Source organism: Gavialis gangeticus, unplaced genomic scaffold (genome assembly GCF_001723915.1).
Source record: "Gavialis gangeticus isolate Ggan-Ray unplaced genomic scaffold, GavGan_comp1, whole genome shotgun sequence".
Taxonomy (NCBI): Eukaryota; Metazoa; Chordata; order Crocodylia; family Gavialidae; genus Gavialis; species Gavialis gangeticus.
The window spans coordinates 117,351,723-117,362,251 of record NW_017729022.1 but is presented as its reverse complement, the minus strand read 5'-3'; the positions used below and the strand labels follow the sequence as shown (position 1 = coordinate 117,362,251).

The following is a 10,529-nucleotide window of genomic DNA, read 5'->3' as shown; positions in this document are numbered from 1 at the left end:
CAGGAAGGGGGTGGGAAGGGGTGGGGGAAGGCAGGTGGGTGTGTGTGGAGGGATGTGGGTTGGTTTGTGGGTAGGGCAATTTCTGGGGGGACTGTGGGTGTGGGGGACCTTGTGGGGGGGCTGCTCAGGTGGGGTGGATCCCCTGGCCCCCACAGGGTTCAGCCCCCCCACAGCACATGGAGTGCCGCCCCCACAGGGCCCCAGCTCCCCCTTGCAAGGCGACAGCCCCTATTCCCCCACAGGGCCCCAGCCCCCCCGCTCAGGGTCCCAGCTCCCCCTGGAGAGCCCCAGCCCTCCTGCCCAGGGTCCCAGCTCCCCCTGGAGGGCCCCGGCCCCCCCCACCGAGGGTCCCAGCTCCCCCTGGAGGGCCCCAGCCCCGGGTAAGAGGCACGTGCATGCTCATCTGGATGTGCTCATGCAGGTAAAGGTGCAATGGGGTCTAATGCATGATCCACACAATCATGCCTCCTGCCATACTACACATGCATGCAGGAAGCACAATTATGGGATCACACATTAGATCCCACTATGCCTTATTGCTGGAGAAAGGGGAGCCTGGCATCATGATCCTGGGCTTCCCTTGCACCAGCTCCCATGGCTGTGAGTCCATAGCTGGCAGGGCTCACAGTAGGGCAAGTGTTTCCCGCACTGCCTCTGCTGCGAGCCCCGCATCCAACATGGGCTGCAGAGCTTGCATTAGGGGCAGTTCTGGAATGCTTCCCCACTGTGAGCCCCCCTAGCTAAGCGTTATGTAGTGGGGGCAGCAAGGCCTGCTGTGGGGGCAGCAGTGAGAATGCTGTCCTTACCATGCGGCTTGTGAGGTGTGGGGCTTGCAGTGGCAGCAGTGTTTCCCTGTGCTGTCCTTGCTGCAAGCCCCACAGCCAAAGACACTGCCCCCACTGTGAGTCCTGCAGCTGAGGAGGCTCACAGGGGGCTGGCGTTCTCCCCACTGCAAACCCCTCAGTCAACAACGCTGCCACCACTGCCAGCCTTGTCAGCTCCAGGGCTGGCAGCAAGTGGTGCTCCCCTGTGGAACTCTTGGCCACATGTTCAATTAATGGCGTGATTAGAGTAAGCTACAAAGTTATTACACATTTTTGTGGGATAACTTTGTAGCTTATTGCTTGTTTTATCACACCATTATTACGGCTGAATGTGTAGCTGGGTCCCAACTTAAGGCACAATTACCTGGTTAATCACCCCTTAAATGTAACATGTAGAGGGGGCCTTTATGCTTCATTTTATCTACTAATATCTAAATTCTAGATGTGGTTGTTTCCATATTAACATCTTGTTCAGCTCAGGTTTCACACAGATTCAGGAAAAAACGTGTTAATGGGAAGGTGCAGTTTTTCAGGGGCTCAGAGGGAAGATGGTGCTGCCTCAGTTGGCCTACAGCCAGACTGGGAAGGTTATCAGTGGAACCTTTATCTGTCTTTTCCTGTCATTTTTCTGCTTAAAGGAATTACCTCTCCTTTCTTGGGACAGTTACCTTTGATACAAGAGAGAAATTAGGTTACACATTCAGGTCTTCTGATTTGGAACTGGATAAAAGTCTCTCGAGCTTTACTTTTTTGCCTGCCTGGTAATTTCTCCCCTTCCTCCATCACCTTCAAAGAACACTCTGCCCCTCACTGGAAGCAGTTATAGAATCAGCGCAGTTAGAGATGGAAAAAAACTATTAAACTCTCCAACCCTCCTTGCTGCCAATATTAGATTGTTCCCTATAGCAAGTTTCCTGGCAATTTGTCCAGTTAAATTTTTATAATTTCCAGGCAGCTGAGCTTCCTCTAGAGCTGAATACATTGGCTTTTTTCCTGATAATGTAGCTTAAATGTTGCTTCCTTAACTTACAGTGGGCTACACCCCCAGGCATCAAACTAAATAATTTCTCTTGCTTGTTTTTATTTTATTCATATCTTGGACATTTGGGAGTCCATGATCCTTTTCCTACTCCCATGATATTACAGGCAAAGCTGTACAACTTAGCTCTTTTAAACTTTTTAAACTCATTGTTTGTCATTCCCTCTATCCATGCTGTATATCTCCTCATTGCTGCCTGTGGGTGGCAGGAGGATTAGATGACCTAATGCTATAGAACTTTTCCATCTCTAATTTGTATGGTTAATTATTTCTAAACGTATTTCAAGCCCCTTTAAAAACCTCTCAAGTAACTCACTCGAGTAACTGTAGCAGTTTAGAATCTCTCTTGTCTGTATTAAACTGGAGAAACCTGTAAGATGGATAATGGGAAAGATTTAGAAATTAATGGTCAGTTAGCTAGATTTTTGTGTGAAAGATTTGAGGACATAAAAGATAATGCCTGACTATTAGTGGGAAAGGCATTGTAGAAATGTACTGTGACCATATAGAATGATAGATATTAGAGGTGGAAAACCTATTATGTTTCTTGTAATCCCCCTTCACTGTCAGTTCTTAGAAACCAAAGGAGAAATGTTCCCCGAAGTAACTGACCAGGAATCTCTCACTTGCTGCAGAGGGTTAGACCATGTGCATTTCAGATCCATTTCTGATGTAATGACCTGATTGAGTTGATGGTGATTATTGTGGATAATAGCATACTTGAATATCAGTCAGGTGTCAACCAATAAACTTAACATGAAACTGGAAGAAATTCTGACCTGCTGAAATGTTCCATTGCGTAGATCAGAAATAGGTTGACCAGCACACATTTGAGTCATGTCAAAAAGGTAATACAGAAGGGAATAAAATTAGGACCCAACGTTACTGTTTTTCCCTTCTTTTTACAACCGGGGTGTCAAAAGTATGGCCATGGGCTGGATCAGACCCATGGAGCTGCCCCATCTAACCCACAGGGCCCCTGGCAAGCTAGGAGATTTGGGAGTCAGGCTACCAGGAGACAGGGCCTGCCACAGAATCAGGCTCTGGGGTCCCACTGGACGTGACCATTGGTGGCTGGAGACTGATCAAGGGCTGTGCTGACATAGCTGCTGCTTGTGCTGACTGCTGCCACTGGCCCCCTGTCTGCCTCTGGATTTGCCAGTCTGGGCTGCAAGGGCTGTAGGGTCCAGATCCAACTTGGGGCATGGCGTGAGTGTGACACCCTTGCTATAGGGCAGGGATTCTCCACCTTTCTCTTTCTGAGCCACCCCCCGCCCCCCAGCATGTTATAAACATTTCACAGCCCACTTGTGCTGTTCCCCATGTGGGAGAGGACCAGCTCGGCTCTCCATCCCTGCCTAAATGGCCCTGGGTGCAGTGGGTGGGGCTCAGCACTGCAGAGCCCTGGAGCCTCACTTACCTGAGCAGCAGCAGTACGGAGCCTTGCCCACCTGCCCACAGCACTGCTTGCAAGATGAAGGCTGTGGGGCTGCATGGGGTGGGCCTTCCTTGGGACTTGTCTCAGCCCCAGAGGGCCTGACACCTCCCTACAATGGGCTGGGTTGGGCTGACTTTCTGAAACCTGCTTCCGGCCCCCCAGGAGGCCATGGACCCCTTGTTGAGAACTGCTGCTCTAGAGAAGTGGTTTTCAAGCTGTTTTCCACTGGACCCCTTGCTTTAGCTATGGGTCATCAGGGATTCTGCAGAGGGCTTGAGGGTAATGATGGAGCAGGCCAGAAGCTGCTTGGCTGTGTGTCAACTCACACAGCCTGTGGAGCCAGGGATAGGGGTTCCATGGCAGAAGTGATTGAAACGTTCTTGTGACTTCAGGAAGTTTGAAAACTACTTCTCTAGAGGAAGAGGTAAACTCCAACTTTGATTACATTTCCTCATTGTGGCCAATTCAGGGGAAGCTGCAAACACAAAGTGGAAAATGACATGGAAATAATTAATCATATGGATGTAACATATGAGATAAAACTTAGTACTGAATCTTGAATAAAAATAAGCAGCACAAATAATACAGATTGTTGTGTGGCAGTCAGAGAAGTGGGGAGTCTAAGACAGACTTGGGGATGCTACTAGAAAGCAAGCTAAGGGTTTGTCTGTACAGGTTAAGGGTTTGTCTGTACAGGGAAATTAATTTAGATTAAGGTAGGGTGTGAATTTACTAGCTTTCCCAGATTAATTTTGTGTATGGATTCTTTTCTGTTGTGCCTGAATTGCCTTCTCCACCCACTTAATCCATTTTACAAAGGGATTAAGCTAATTTGGAGCAAGACACTCTTGTTCTGGAATAAGAGCACTCTTGTAGACGTGCAGGGAGCCTGCTCCAACACACTGGAAAAATGGCGACAGGGCACTTTGAAATAAAACACATTTAATGAGCTTTTGTTCAAAGTGTGCTGCTGCCATTTTTTCAACACAAGGATGCTGATACGCTTGATGCGTGGGTGCTTTTACTTAGCCCAGCTCACTAATTAAAGTGCCTGGCACTGTATCCCAGAGCACATGTAAAAATGCCCAGAGTGTTTGCACCAGGATTGAATCTAGAAGCCCTATTATGCAACAGTTCCTCAGGTTGACAAACTTAGCTAATGAGCTCATACTGTGATGCTGCCTACCAAAAATAATTAACAAATCAATGCTAGCTACTGAACAAAATACCTGTCATGACACGCAGTCTTCACAAGTAACACACAGCTTTCTGTAATTCTTGTAATGTGGCTAAGCAATATAAAACAAGAATGGAAAAGTCCACAGAGAAGTGAATAAGATAAAACTTACATTTTTTTAAGATTTGCTTTTTGAATATAATATTTTGTGAAAGTTCATTTCAACCATTATTTTATTCTATAGTGTCTCCATGAATTCATTTATGTTAAAATTGTGGTATTGTTTATAGATTAAAAAAATTGTAATCAATACTACTGGTGTATGCTTCTCTAAACACATGTGCAATTTTGTATTCTTGTCTTAGCTCACTTGGACACAGAGGCTAGAGACACACATTCAAAAAGCCTGAGCCTGAATTAATTCAATCTTTGCAGGTTAGTCTAATCTGGCTAGGCTGAACCAGTATGTAACTGCACAGACATCCCCTCTTGACTGAAAAAATGTTGCAGTGGGTCAGGCTAGAAGCCAGGGAGTGTTAGGGGAGCCCCCAACCCCTTCCCTTCTACAGTGCTGAGCTGAGGGGGGTGCGGTCAGGCCCCGGCAGGACACTCTGGTTAGGGAGGGGTTCCCCCCCTCCTTCTGACCAGCCCAACAGGGAATTGATAACACAGTTGTGAAAGAAATCAAACTTCGTGTTGTGGTTGAATCAGAACTGACAGAGCCAGCTTTTCTTTATTTAGGGCTATACTGTGATCACAGGGAGGATTTCATACAGCAAGGGGAATCACGCACTTGTCCGTTTCAAAGGAATCCTCCCCCTCCCTAAGTTTTCAAGCATTTTTATACTTAAGACAGATAAAGAGAAAAAAATACGACCTTGGAGAAACTAAAACAAGTTTACTTAATTGGACATCTGTGCACAGGGTAATAAGACATGCAGGATTTCTTATCTCAAAACATATAACTGAAATAAGCAGTATCAGCACTTCTGGTCTCTGTCTGTTTTTCTAGTCAAATAGGCCAGAAGCTGACTAAATTTACTCCCACACAGTGTTTATCACCCCTCACTCAGTGTTTATCACTCCATTAAGAAAAAAACAGAGGGACATTGTCTGCTACCTGTTGATTCTGCCTTTATCCTGGGTGCCACAGCATGGACCTAGTCAGCATGTGGTCTGATAGCTAATGCTGTGTGTCTCTGTAAGGCAGAGGGGATAGGGAATCCCTGCTTAGAGGCAGAGGGATGTGGGGGGAAGCAGAAGCCAGGCAAATGCCTGCAGTCTGTGCCGGATATGCAGCCAGGGAGCAGAGGGGAGGGGCCAGAGAGCCTCTGTGCAGCAGAGAGCTGTGCCCAGCCCAGAGAGCATGTTGGGATGCTGGGAGAGTCTGGTTTAACTTATACCAGCAAGGGGTCTGGGATGAACATTGCATAAACTGGTTTGACCCAAATCAGTTAAGTCTGATACTACATTCAACCAAGTTTATCTCAAACTGGTTTCAGCCATTTTCAAACTGGTTTATGTGCACTGAACATCTGTTCTGTTACAGGTTTAAACCAGTTTCTGATCACTTAAATCAGTTTATGTGTAATGTCTGTCCCTAGCTAGAGCAAAGTCAGTTTAGGCTGCATGTTGTGCTGCATATATTTTGTTCAGTAACTTATAGTAATGTTTTAGGAGTAAGTTTCAACATATACATTGAAACAGCCAGAGATATATGTTGTTTATAACATGTAGTATTAAACTTGTTTCTTGTGTTTTGTGGTTGTAGGTTCTATGCTCTTCTGGAAGTTCAACATTACATTCAGAGTTCATTTCTGTTTAGTTTATAGAGAGCTCTCATTTACAGCTAAGGAGGCAAGCATGCACCCCTACATGTTTTTCATGTAATCACAACTGGAATGCTTACCACAGCTAGATAGGTAGGACTGAAAGATGATTACACTGCTGAATGTAATATTGATATGTCACAATTCAATATTAGTGGGAGTGGGAAATGTTAGTAAACTACCAAAATTTCTTGGTAAGTTTCCATGAAATGGTTGAAGAACTAACCTTTGCCAGCTGGTTTAAAAGACGAGTGGTGTTGGTAGCAAAATAGTTGTCCAGGTCCTATTCTAACTTTGAGATATCTAAGTAGCACTTAAGTGACTTTTATAGGTTACTTAAAATGAGCCTATTCCACCCACACAGTAGTCCCCAAATTGTTAAGCTGTCTAGATCCCTTTATTTTGGCCTGGGAAAAGTCCCATAGCTGCCTAGAGTCAGACTTCCTTGTGTACTTGAAAGCAATCTATATAGCCACCTAGACTCCTACCTCTACCTAAGTTCATCTGGGATCTGATTCTGTCTAGGGAATGCATAAACCCCCGCAGAGTCCTCTAGTGGAGGATGCAGAAGGGAGGAGAAGGATACAGGATAGATTCCTGCATTTTGCCTGAAATAGTTCTTGAATTAAATATATGAGCAGCATTGTGAGCAGAAGCCAGAAACCAGAGCTCATTTCCGTCTTGGGAAGTGCCCCTTTTATATATTCTTCTCTTGGGCTCAATGACATTACATTCCTTTCCATCCAGTGAGCCATCTCCAACAGAGTGAGGTGGGGTCTTCAAGTTTATCAAGGGAGGACAGCAGAGAGTTGGAGATGCGCTATCTACCAGGGAACCCTAGAAGTAACTAGGAATAATGGGTACAAACTAGTGGAGATCAGATTCAGGTTAAACGTTAGGAAGAAATTCTTCACAGTAAGGGTGGCCAGAATCTGGAATCGGCTTTCAAGAGAGGTGGCACTATCACCTAACCTGGAGGTCTTCAGGAGGAGGCTAGATAGACACCTGACTGTTGTTGTCTGACCTCAGTCCTTTTCCTGCCTGGGGCAGGGGTTCAGACATGATGATCCTTTAGGGTCCCTTCCGACTCTACAATCAATGAATCTGTGAACTTCTTGGGCAAGTTCCCTAACAAGCTAGACCAGGGTGTCAAATATACGGTACTTAAGTTGGACTTGTTGAGGGGCTGGGAATTTCAGGAGTAAGGCTCACTGGGGCAGGGCTCATTACCAAAAACTGGGGAACAGAGCCCCATTGGGGACCCGTGTCAACAGTGAGGGGCATGCAATGGCTGCAGTAACCCCCATGTCTCTACCTTCACTTGCTCTGCTGCCTTGGTGTTGTCTGGATCTGGCCTGTAAGGATCTCCTGTGGTCTAGATCTGGCCCTGGGGACAGGGTGAATTTGACATTCCTGAACTAGGCTATTGGGCAAAATGTAGGTGGGCCCTGATCTTCCTCCTCTTTGGTCAGTCAGGTGCACTGGTTGTTTAGGTTGGAGCTGAATCTGGGCTGGATCCCAGAAGGATGTCTCCCTTTTGAGTGAATCATACTGGGTTGGATCCCAACATGATAGAAGCATGATCAAACTGCCCACTGAGAGAATAGGAAAGCTGTCTGCCTCTTTGGGTGGAAAGGAATTGCCCTCTGGAATTGCAGAAGGCTGCCCACTGAGAGCTTGGGAGGCACCAGTGATCTTCTACGAGATTTGTTATAAGCCATACGTATATGCTTCTCTTGTGCAGAATCTGCTTATCTTCAGTTAAAACAGCAGACAGTGTCTCTTTTATTAATCGGTATGATTCACCATGTACAAAGACTCCAGTGGGCAAAGGGACGCTGCCAAGAGCATGTATTTTTGTTATGTTTCCTGCCTTTATATTTTCATGTGAGTGTTTCCTTTGATAGCAACACAGAACAATGCATAGAACAAACTCTAAATTATTTTAACAATAGTTATTTGTTCAGAGACCGTGGTTTAGAGTTGGCTAGTACCAGCCATCTACAACCAGTGGATCTGGGGTCAGGTTTAGGGAATCCAGCCAAAGTAAAACAAACTCCTGTTGTTAGAGCATTTAACGCTACCCAGTTTGAAACGTATCAAACAAGTGTGATAAGCATGAGATGAATGAGAGGAGAGTCGAAGGATGCAGAGCGAGGGCGGGGGGGAGAGGGAGAAGTGGACACTTTATAAATGTTATGGATTAAAAAGTTATAACTAGCTATGTGACTGGCATTGGATAATTTGTGTCTGCCTTTCACATATAGACATCTAGGGATTTTAAATATTTTAAACCCATATACCACTCAAAAATAGCACAGCATTTGCCTTTTATTGAACTTCTTTGTCTATGCTGTCATGCCTGTATCACATGACTTGCGTGTTTAGAATTATTAATCATATTCATGTGCATTGGGATTTCCTTACCTTTCTGTTCAGTTGTCTTTCAAGAGTTGAAAGGGAGCTTCTGTGTTCCCTATCTCGTAATGCTAGGAGGAGAAGGGGGCATTCAGTGAAACTGAAAGTTGGAAAATTCGGTAAAAGGAAGTGGTCCTTACAACACAATGTACAATTAGTCTTTTAACTCATTGCCACAAGTAGAGGTTGAAGCCTAACATTTTTTGGCAGTATTCAAAGAGAAGTTGGATATTTATGTGGGCAGGAAGAATGCCTACTTTTAATATGTTTAGTATCCCTTCAGATTTTGTTTAGTTTCAAGTATCAGGGCATAAGCCTATCTCTTACTATTATGGATTAAGGGAAAACATTTTGGAGGGTCAGGTTATCCTGTGAGTGCCTGCTGTGAGATCTGTGCTCCTTCCTCTTCTGATGCATCTGATGCTTGCTTCTCTTACGACAGGATGTTAGGCTTGATGACCCATGGTCTAATTTAGTACAGCAGTTCCTAAGTTCCTGTGTAATATTTTTGTGCATAATTTAGTTATTTTGCCTTTTTCCAACTGTATTTATCCTTTTTCCTAGTAAATATTTAGCTTTGCCTGACGGAGCTAGGGTACTTACTGCGGGTATTGTGCTACAGCTAATAATGGTGTGAACAGAAGTTGCCTTGATTTTCATTTGACAGATTTCACAGATAATTTCACAAGGCTTTTGAACAAAAGTAGCTGTGTAATGTGAGCTACTGTTTCTGTATGTGTAATTGAGAGTCATGGGAGTAACTTGAAGCCAAGTCTTATCTCAGACTTGCTGCATTCCAAGAAGCAATTTGGATTGGCCCTGCTGTGTGATTGCTGCTCCTCGGTGTTTTGTGTCAGCAAATCTGTTCATAGTTGACATAAAGTCTTAATCTAGATTAATGGCAATAAATGTAGGTCTCAGCAGTGACCACTGTGGTAGGCCACTTGCTCTGGTTCCACATTTGGCAACCTTATGACTAATGTTTATTCTTACGGAGTAGGCACAATGCAGATAGTGGCATTGCAAATGTAATACATGGGCTGAGGGGCCATCTACATCAGGGAATCTTTCCAGCAGCTTGTTTCCATACTGGTATCAGCTTGTTTCTATACCAGCCTAAGTACTTTTGTGCTGGTATAACTGCATCCATACTGAGGCAGATGCAGGGGGATGGAGAGAAAGACAGTGGTTTAACCTGTTTTCCAAACTGATATGGTTAAAGAGATACAAAAACTGGGCTGAACCACCCTAAAGCATATCCCACAGACCTTAACGCTGTTTCACATCCATCATGTTAGCAGTGCTTGAAGTCCTAATGCAGAGAGATTCTGACTGCACCTGTCATTTTGACTACTGCTGTTTTACTTTGTTTAGAGAAGATCAAACTTTTGCTTCTTCAAAGAGGAGCAGGACACAGAAAACCATTTTATGAGCAATCACACAGTCATAGTTGCTAGCATGTTGGCTACAGTGCAACATCTCTGAAAAACTTGCCCTGCATACAAAGCATGAGAATGTTATAGCATCTCCTGCTAGTCAGTGCCCCAGTGACTGTATAACAGTTTGGTACCTGAACAAAGTTGAAAGAAATCTCCCTTAGTGCAAAGAGACTGAAGTTCCCAGGTTAAATCTGTACTGAAGCTGAGCAGAGATGACTGTCTACAGAAGTGGTTCCCAGTCTTTTCGGACCTGAGGCAGCCCTCCATAACTTTTGAGAATTGAGTGGCACCCAATTTCAAAAACTGATTTATATATTACAGTGCTAGAGGGGCCAGACAGTGGATGTTGGTGGGTGGGTGGGTGG

At 44.9% G+C, this 10,529-nt stretch overlaps 1 protein-coding gene across 2 annotated transcripts in view; it reads left to right on the top strand.

Annotated features, from left to right (window-relative positions):
- TSPAN9 (tetraspanin 9) overlaps nt 1-10,529 on the top strand; it is a 304,081-nt gene that overhangs the window by 12,514 nt on the left and 281,038 nt on the right. Inside the window, exon 2 of one of the 2 annotated variants that reach the window (XM_019516030.1) lies at nt 4,844-4,913. The exons of the other annotated variant lie outside the window; for it this stretch is intronic. The gene's annotated coding sequence lies outside the window, so the exon portion shown is untranslated. The remainder of the gene's footprint in view (nt 1-4,843; nt 4,914-10,529) is intronic. 2 annotated transcript variants of the gene reach the window in all.